The following is a 6,808-nucleotide window of genomic DNA, read 5'->3' on the forward strand; positions in this document are numbered from 1 at the left end:
CGCGCGCCCAGCTCGCCTTGCCGGCGCGCGCACTCCGCCGCTCTCCCCGGCCTCCTGCTCCTGCCGCCCCGTGGATGCCCCGCCTGCCGCCGTCCCTAGAGCCCGCGCGCCGTCGCCCTGATCCCGCCTCAGCCTGCCGCGGCCGGTCGGCAAGCCTGGCCCCGCCGCGCCCGCGCCTGGTTTGGTCTTTGGCCCAGTGACCAGTGGAGCCCATCCCCCTGGTTTAAAAAGAACAACAATAAAAAACAACAATAACTAAAATTAAATAAAAAGGTTAATTAATCAATTAAGGGATTAATTAACCTAATTAAAGTAGCTTAATTAGCTAATTAACATGTGATTAGCTTGATGTGTCAATGACAATGGGGCCCCACCACTAATTAGACTGATTTAAACAAATTGATAAAACACATGTGGCATTGACATGCGGGACCCGCACGCACTATTCACTGTGTTGATCAGTCTTTGTTGACTGGGTCAACTGGGCCATCTGACCCCACCTGTCATCCCCTGGTGCACCGCTGGGTGCACTGCACCGGGTGCACCCAGCCCTTTTTGGAATTAGTTAATAAAAGCAATTTTAGAATATGTTTAAAACTTTGAAAAATCGTAGAAATTAAACTGTAGCTCGGATGGAAAAACTTTGTACATGAAAGTTGCTCAGAACGATGAGACGAATCCGGATACGCAACCCATTCGTCCGCCATGCATCACTAGCATAGAAAACACGCAACTTCCCCTCCGATTCATCTGTCCGAAAACGCGAAACACCGGGATCTTTTCCCGGATGTTTTCCTCCCTTCACCGGTACCACCTCTTACCGCGTTAGGGCACCCCTAGCACCGCTACTTGTCATGTCTTGCATCACTATGCATCTGTTTGCTTAATATTTAGTGTTTCTTCCCCCCCCCCTCTTCTCTTGCTAGACACCGAGACCGACGCCGCTGCTACCCAATACGACTACGGTGTTGACAACCCCTCTCTCTTGCCAGAGCAACCAGGCAAGCCCCCCCTTGATCACCAGATATCGCCTACTCTTCTCTCTACTGCTTGAATTAGAGTAGTATAGCATGTTACTGCTTTCTATTAGTCCTATTCTGATGCATAGCCTGTCATGGTTGCTACAGTTGTTACCCTTAGCTGCTATCCTACTGCTTAGTATAGGATGCTAGTGTTCCATCAGAGGCCCTACACTCTTGCCCGTCTGCCATGCTATACTACTGGGTCGTGATCACTCGGAAGGTGATCACGGGCATATGATATATACTGTATACTGTTACATTACTTATGATACTGTTCGAAGTCGGGGTCTGAAGGGGCAGGTGGCTCCATCCCGGTAGAGGTGGGCCTGGGTTCCCGACGGCCCCCGACTGTTACTTTGTGGTGGACCGACAGGGCAGGTTGAGACCACCTAGGAGAGAGGTGGGCCTGGCCCTGGTCAGCGTCCATGGTTATTTCAAAATAACACGCTTAACAAGATCTTGGTATTTGATCTGAGTCTGGCCACTGGCCTATACGCACTAACCATCTACGCGGGGACAGTTATGGGCACTCGATGTCGTGGTATCAGCCAAAGCCTTTATGACGTCAGCGAATGAGCGGCGCGCGCCGGATTGGAACGTAAGCCTGCTCTTGTATTAAGGGGGCTAGTTCTGCTTACCGGCCGCGTTCGCAACGTGCAGGTGTGCAAAGGGCGATGGGCCCAAACCCCTGCGCCATAGGATTTAGACCGGCATGCTGACCTCTCTGTTGTGCCTAGGTAGGGCTGCGACGTGTTGATCTTCCGAGGCCGGGCATGAGCCAGGAAAGTGTGTCTGGACAAAGGGGATCGAGCGTGTTGGGAAATGTGGTGCACCCCTGTAGGGAAGTTAATCTATCCGAATAGCCGTGATCTTCTGTAACAGGACGACTAGGAGTGGTACCTTGACCTTATGACAACTAGAACCGGATACTTAATAAAACACACCCTTCCAAGTGCCAGATACAACCCGGTGGTCGCTCTCTAACAGGGCGTCGAGGAGAGGACCGCCGGGTAGGATTATGCTATGCAATGCTACTTGGTGAACTTACCTTCTGCTCTCTTCTACATGCTGCAAGATGGAGGTGGCTAGAAGCTTAGTCTTCGATAGGACTAGCTATCCCCCTATTATTCTGGCATTCTGCAGCTCAGTCCACATATGTTACCCCCATTTCCATTTGATACCAATGCATACATATGTAGTGTAGCTCCTTGCTTGCGAGTACTTTGGATGAGTACTCACGGTTGCTTTGCTCCCTCCTTTTCCCCTTTCTATACCCGATTGCTGCGACCAGACGATGGAGCCCAGGAGCCAGACGCCACTGTCGATGACGACTACTACTACTCGGGAGGTGCCTACTACTACGTGTAGCCCGCTGACGGCGACCAGGTTTAGTTTATGAGGATCCCAAGCAGGAGGCCTGCGCCTTCTTCGATCTGTATCCCAGTTTGTGCTAGCCTTCTTAAGGCAAACTTGTTTAACTTATGTCTGTACTCAGATATTGTTGTTTCTGCTGACTCGTCTATGATCGAGCTCTTTTATTCGAGCCCTCGAGGCCCCTGGCTTGTAATATGATGCTTTTATGACTTATTTTATTTGTAGAGTTGTTTTGTGATATCTTCCCGTGAGTCCCTGATCTTGACCGTACACGTTTGCGTGTATGATTAGTGTACGATTGAATCGGGGCGTCATAATTGGAAAGATTTGGATCTGTGGCATAATCTTGATATGATGCACATAGAGAAAAATATATGTGACAGCATTATCGGCACACTTCTTAATATTGAAGGAAAGACGAAAGATACCTTAAAATCTAGGATTGATTTGACACACCTGGGTATCAGAAAGGATTTGCAGGTGCAAGATGAAGGTAAACCACGGGATATGGCACCAGCTGTGTACGTCTTGGACAAGGTAAAAAGAAAAGAATTCTGCGAGGTCCTGTCACGTGTGAGATTCCCACATGGATTTGCTTCCAACCCTGAAAGGAGAGTCAGTGTAGATGGAAACAAGGTACAAGTGTTGAAAACTCATGACGGCCATGTCCTACTTCAAAGGGTTTTACCTGTCATCCTTAGAGGATTGGGCCGCCCTGACTTATACAGAGCAGTTGCAGAGTTGGGACAATTCTTCAGGGAATTCTGCAGTAGGAATATCAGGATAGATGCTTTGGAGCGTCTTAGAGACAAGATACCAACTATCCTATGCGACCTTGAGAAGATATATCCTCCAGCCTTCTTTGATATGATGGTGCATTTGGTTGTTCATCTACCTGACGAGGCACTACTTAGAGGTTGTTCATCTAACTTGGTCAACGAACGACATCCATCGGCCGTGGATTGTATGCGCAAAATAATGATTCCTCCACCTGACAGCTGGGACCCATCGAAAGGGCCTCTGTATTTCGCGAAAAAAACGTTCCCCCGCTAACATGTCGTACCCACCAGCTATATCTTTGCACGCAAGGAAGTGCCTCCTTATTACGCACAAAAAATGAATACCCCCTGCTAGCTGGGACCCACCATAGTGGGAGGATGACTTATGGGCCAACAAAGTTGACGGGGACAGAGGGCTTTGTCAACTTAATCAATATGAATGATTCTAGCTCCAGTGACCGTATGATGTCCATCCAACGGCCGTAGTGCTTCTTCAACCTCTGGTCTTCTTGCTCCAGCCGCCCAAAGCAGCGTCGGTCGTGCCGCATGCTCCTGCCTTCCGTGGCCGGCTATGCTGCCGCGGAGGCCTCACCGCCCCCTACTATTCCCACGGCTGGCCAGGCCTGCGGCGACGGCAGCCTCACACCGCATCCGAACCAGTGAACCCTCGTACTCCTCTCCCCGCGGGCTTCCACTATCGCGTCTTCCCCGACTCCGCGTCGTCCCCTTCCTAGGCCTCACCGTCGTCCACCGCCGTGGTGCTCTCTGTGCGGCGTGGTCAACATGGTCAAGGAACGAGTTCCATCGGAAGAGTACTGTACGTGGAGAGGCTGACAGCTGGGTCCACGGCCACAGCCCAGTTTTTTGTGATTTGCCAAGTAAGTCGCTTTGTCAGGCCTGTTGGGCTGCAAATCTTTCAAGACGAGGAGAGCTTTCATTCGGCTGGCCGAGAAAATGACCCATCAGTAATGAGAAATGGGTTGTACATTTTTAAAACACATCAAACCGGCAATTAGTTTCAAATATCTTTTTTTCATTTCAAGATTTTAAATTACATTAATTTTTATGCGTGGAGAATTTGTTGAATTTTATATTGATATACATTTATTTTTAAAATCAGTTTGAATGTGAGTCAAAATTTCGGGATTAAAAACAGTTCAGACCGCACCGAAATATGCAAAATTTCGTATAATTTTTTAACCGTGGCCACAATTTGGGTTGTAATGCTAACAAAAAGAATATGGGCTCCAAAAAAACTTAAGAATTAGCAAATGGGCTGAAAATTATTAGAAATAATGGTGGCAGATGGGCTGTATGCTGTTTTCCACAGATTTGAGGCTTTCCTAAAAAAAGTTGACGCACAAGCAGTGACTGTTGGATGTCCATCCAACGGCCGTCGTGCTTCTTCAATCTCTGCTCTTCCTGCTCCAGCTGCTCAAACAAGTGCCAGCGGGACTGCCTGCTCCCTCCTCCCCGCGGCCAGCTATGCTGCCGCGCAGGCCTCACCGCCCCACCGTACTCCCATCGCTGGCCTAGCCATCCCTCTACTCACCCACACCTGCTGTTATTCTCCGGTGACGGCAGACGAACCAGTAAATCCTCATACAGTCGTACTCCCCTCTGCGTGGGAAACAACTACCGAGTCTTCCCTGCCTCCGTGTCGTTCCCTTCCTAGGCCTCGCCGTCGTCCACCGCCCTGGTGCTCTCGGCGCGGTCTGGTCAATGTGGTCAACGACCGACATGCATCTGAAGTGGACTGTACGTGGAGAGGCCGACAGCTAGGTCCACGGCCGCACGCAACAAAATGCCTCCTTATTAGGCGCAAAATAATGATTCCTCCACCTGACATCAGGGACCCACCGAAAGGGCCTCTGTATTTCGCGAAAAAAATGTTGCCGCCGCTGACAGCTCGGACCCACCGGCTATATCTTCGCACGCAAGGAAGTGCCTCCTTATTACGCACAAAAAAATGAATACTCCCCCTGTTAGCTGGGACCCAGTATAGTGGCAGGCTGACTTGTGGGCCTACTAAGTTGACGGGGATGGAGGGCTTTGTCAACTTAGTCAATATGCACGATTCTAGCTCCAGTGACCGTACGATGTCCAACCAACGGCTGTAGTGCTTCTTCAACCTCTGGTCTTCTTGCACCAGCCGCCCAAACCAGCGCCGGTCGTGCCTCGTGCTCCTGCCTCCTGTGGCCGGCTGCGATGCGGCGGAGGCCTCACCGCTCCCTAATACTCCCACCGCTGGCCAGGCCATCCCTCTACTCACCCACACCCCCTGTTACTCTGCGGCGACGGCAGCCTCACACCGCAGCAAACCAGTGCCATCGTACTCCTCTACGCGTGGGCATCCACTGCCGCGTCTTCCCCGGCTCCGCATTATCCCCTTCCTAGGCCTCGCCGTCGTCCACCGCCCTGGTGCTCTCGGCGCAGCGTGGTCAACGTGGTTAAGGAACGGCTTCCATTGGACGTAGATTGTACGTGGAGAGGCTGACAGCTGGGTCCACGGCCGCAACAAGGAAGTGCCTCCTTATTACGTGCAAAATAATTATTCCTCCACCTGACAGCGGGGACCCACCGGACGGGCCACCGTATTTTGCCCCCCTAACTGCAAGGAAGTGCCTGACAGTCGGGACCCACCTGGTCGAAGCGTACGTAGCATTGTCATTCTGGTCGCGAACGTGTACGTACATATATACTGGTGGATGTAGAGGCACGCACGTGTCATAGTAGAGGCGGCCAGGGTGCAAGAAAAAAAATACGGCCACGTATGTGTACATACGGGCGGGGTCTCGAACGCCTACTCGCGCATACGTATGGCGAGGGCTCATTGACATGGCTGGGTCGGAACGGAGAAACAACGTCGTCGTCGCGTTCATGGGGGGCAACGGAATGCGTCGTGTTCATGGGGAGGCAACGGAATGCTCGTGTTCATGGGGAGGCAACGGAACGCATGGGAGCCAACCGGCTGGGTTGGAATGGAATGGGTGGTCGTGTTCATCGGGAGGGCTTGGACGAAACGGGTGATGGAAACGAGGCATGGCGTACCGCACAACGGAGGTAACGGACCTCCTACGTTCGGAACGGGGTCCTGTTGATCGGGAGGGGTCTGGCATACCGCAAAACGGAGGAAACGGACCTCCTACTGTCGAAACGAGGTCTTTTTCATCGGGAGGGGTGTGACATACCGCAAAACGGACGAAACAGACCTCCTACGGTCAAAATGGGGGTCCTGTTCATCAGGAGGGGTGTGGCGTACCGCAAAACGGGAATCCACGGGATAGTGTTCATCTCCACCGTCGACCCCCTCCAGCCTCCACGAGCTACTGTTCATCCACCGTCGACCTCCTCCAGCCTCCACCTGTGACTGTTCATCAACGGGCTCCTGTTCATCCAGCCTCCACCGCGCGCTACTCCACCGGCTACTGTTCAACCAGCCCTCTCCACGTGCTCCTGTTCAACCACCCCTCAACGGGCTACTGTTCATCCTGCCCTCCACCGTCTACTGTTCATCCTGCCCTCCATGGGGTGGTCCTGTTCATCTAGCCCTCCACGGGGTCCTGTTCATCCAGCCCCAACCGGCTCGATCGATCGGGGTCCTGTTCATCCAGAGGCAACACCACGGGGTCC

Source organism: Triticum dicoccoides, chromosome 7A, assembly GCF_002162155.2.
Source record: "Triticum dicoccoides isolate Atlit2015 ecotype Zavitan chromosome 7A, WEW_v2.0, whole genome shotgun sequence".
Classification (NCBI taxonomy): Eukaryota; Viridiplantae; Streptophyta; class Magnoliopsida; order Poales; family Poaceae; genus Triticum; species Triticum dicoccoides.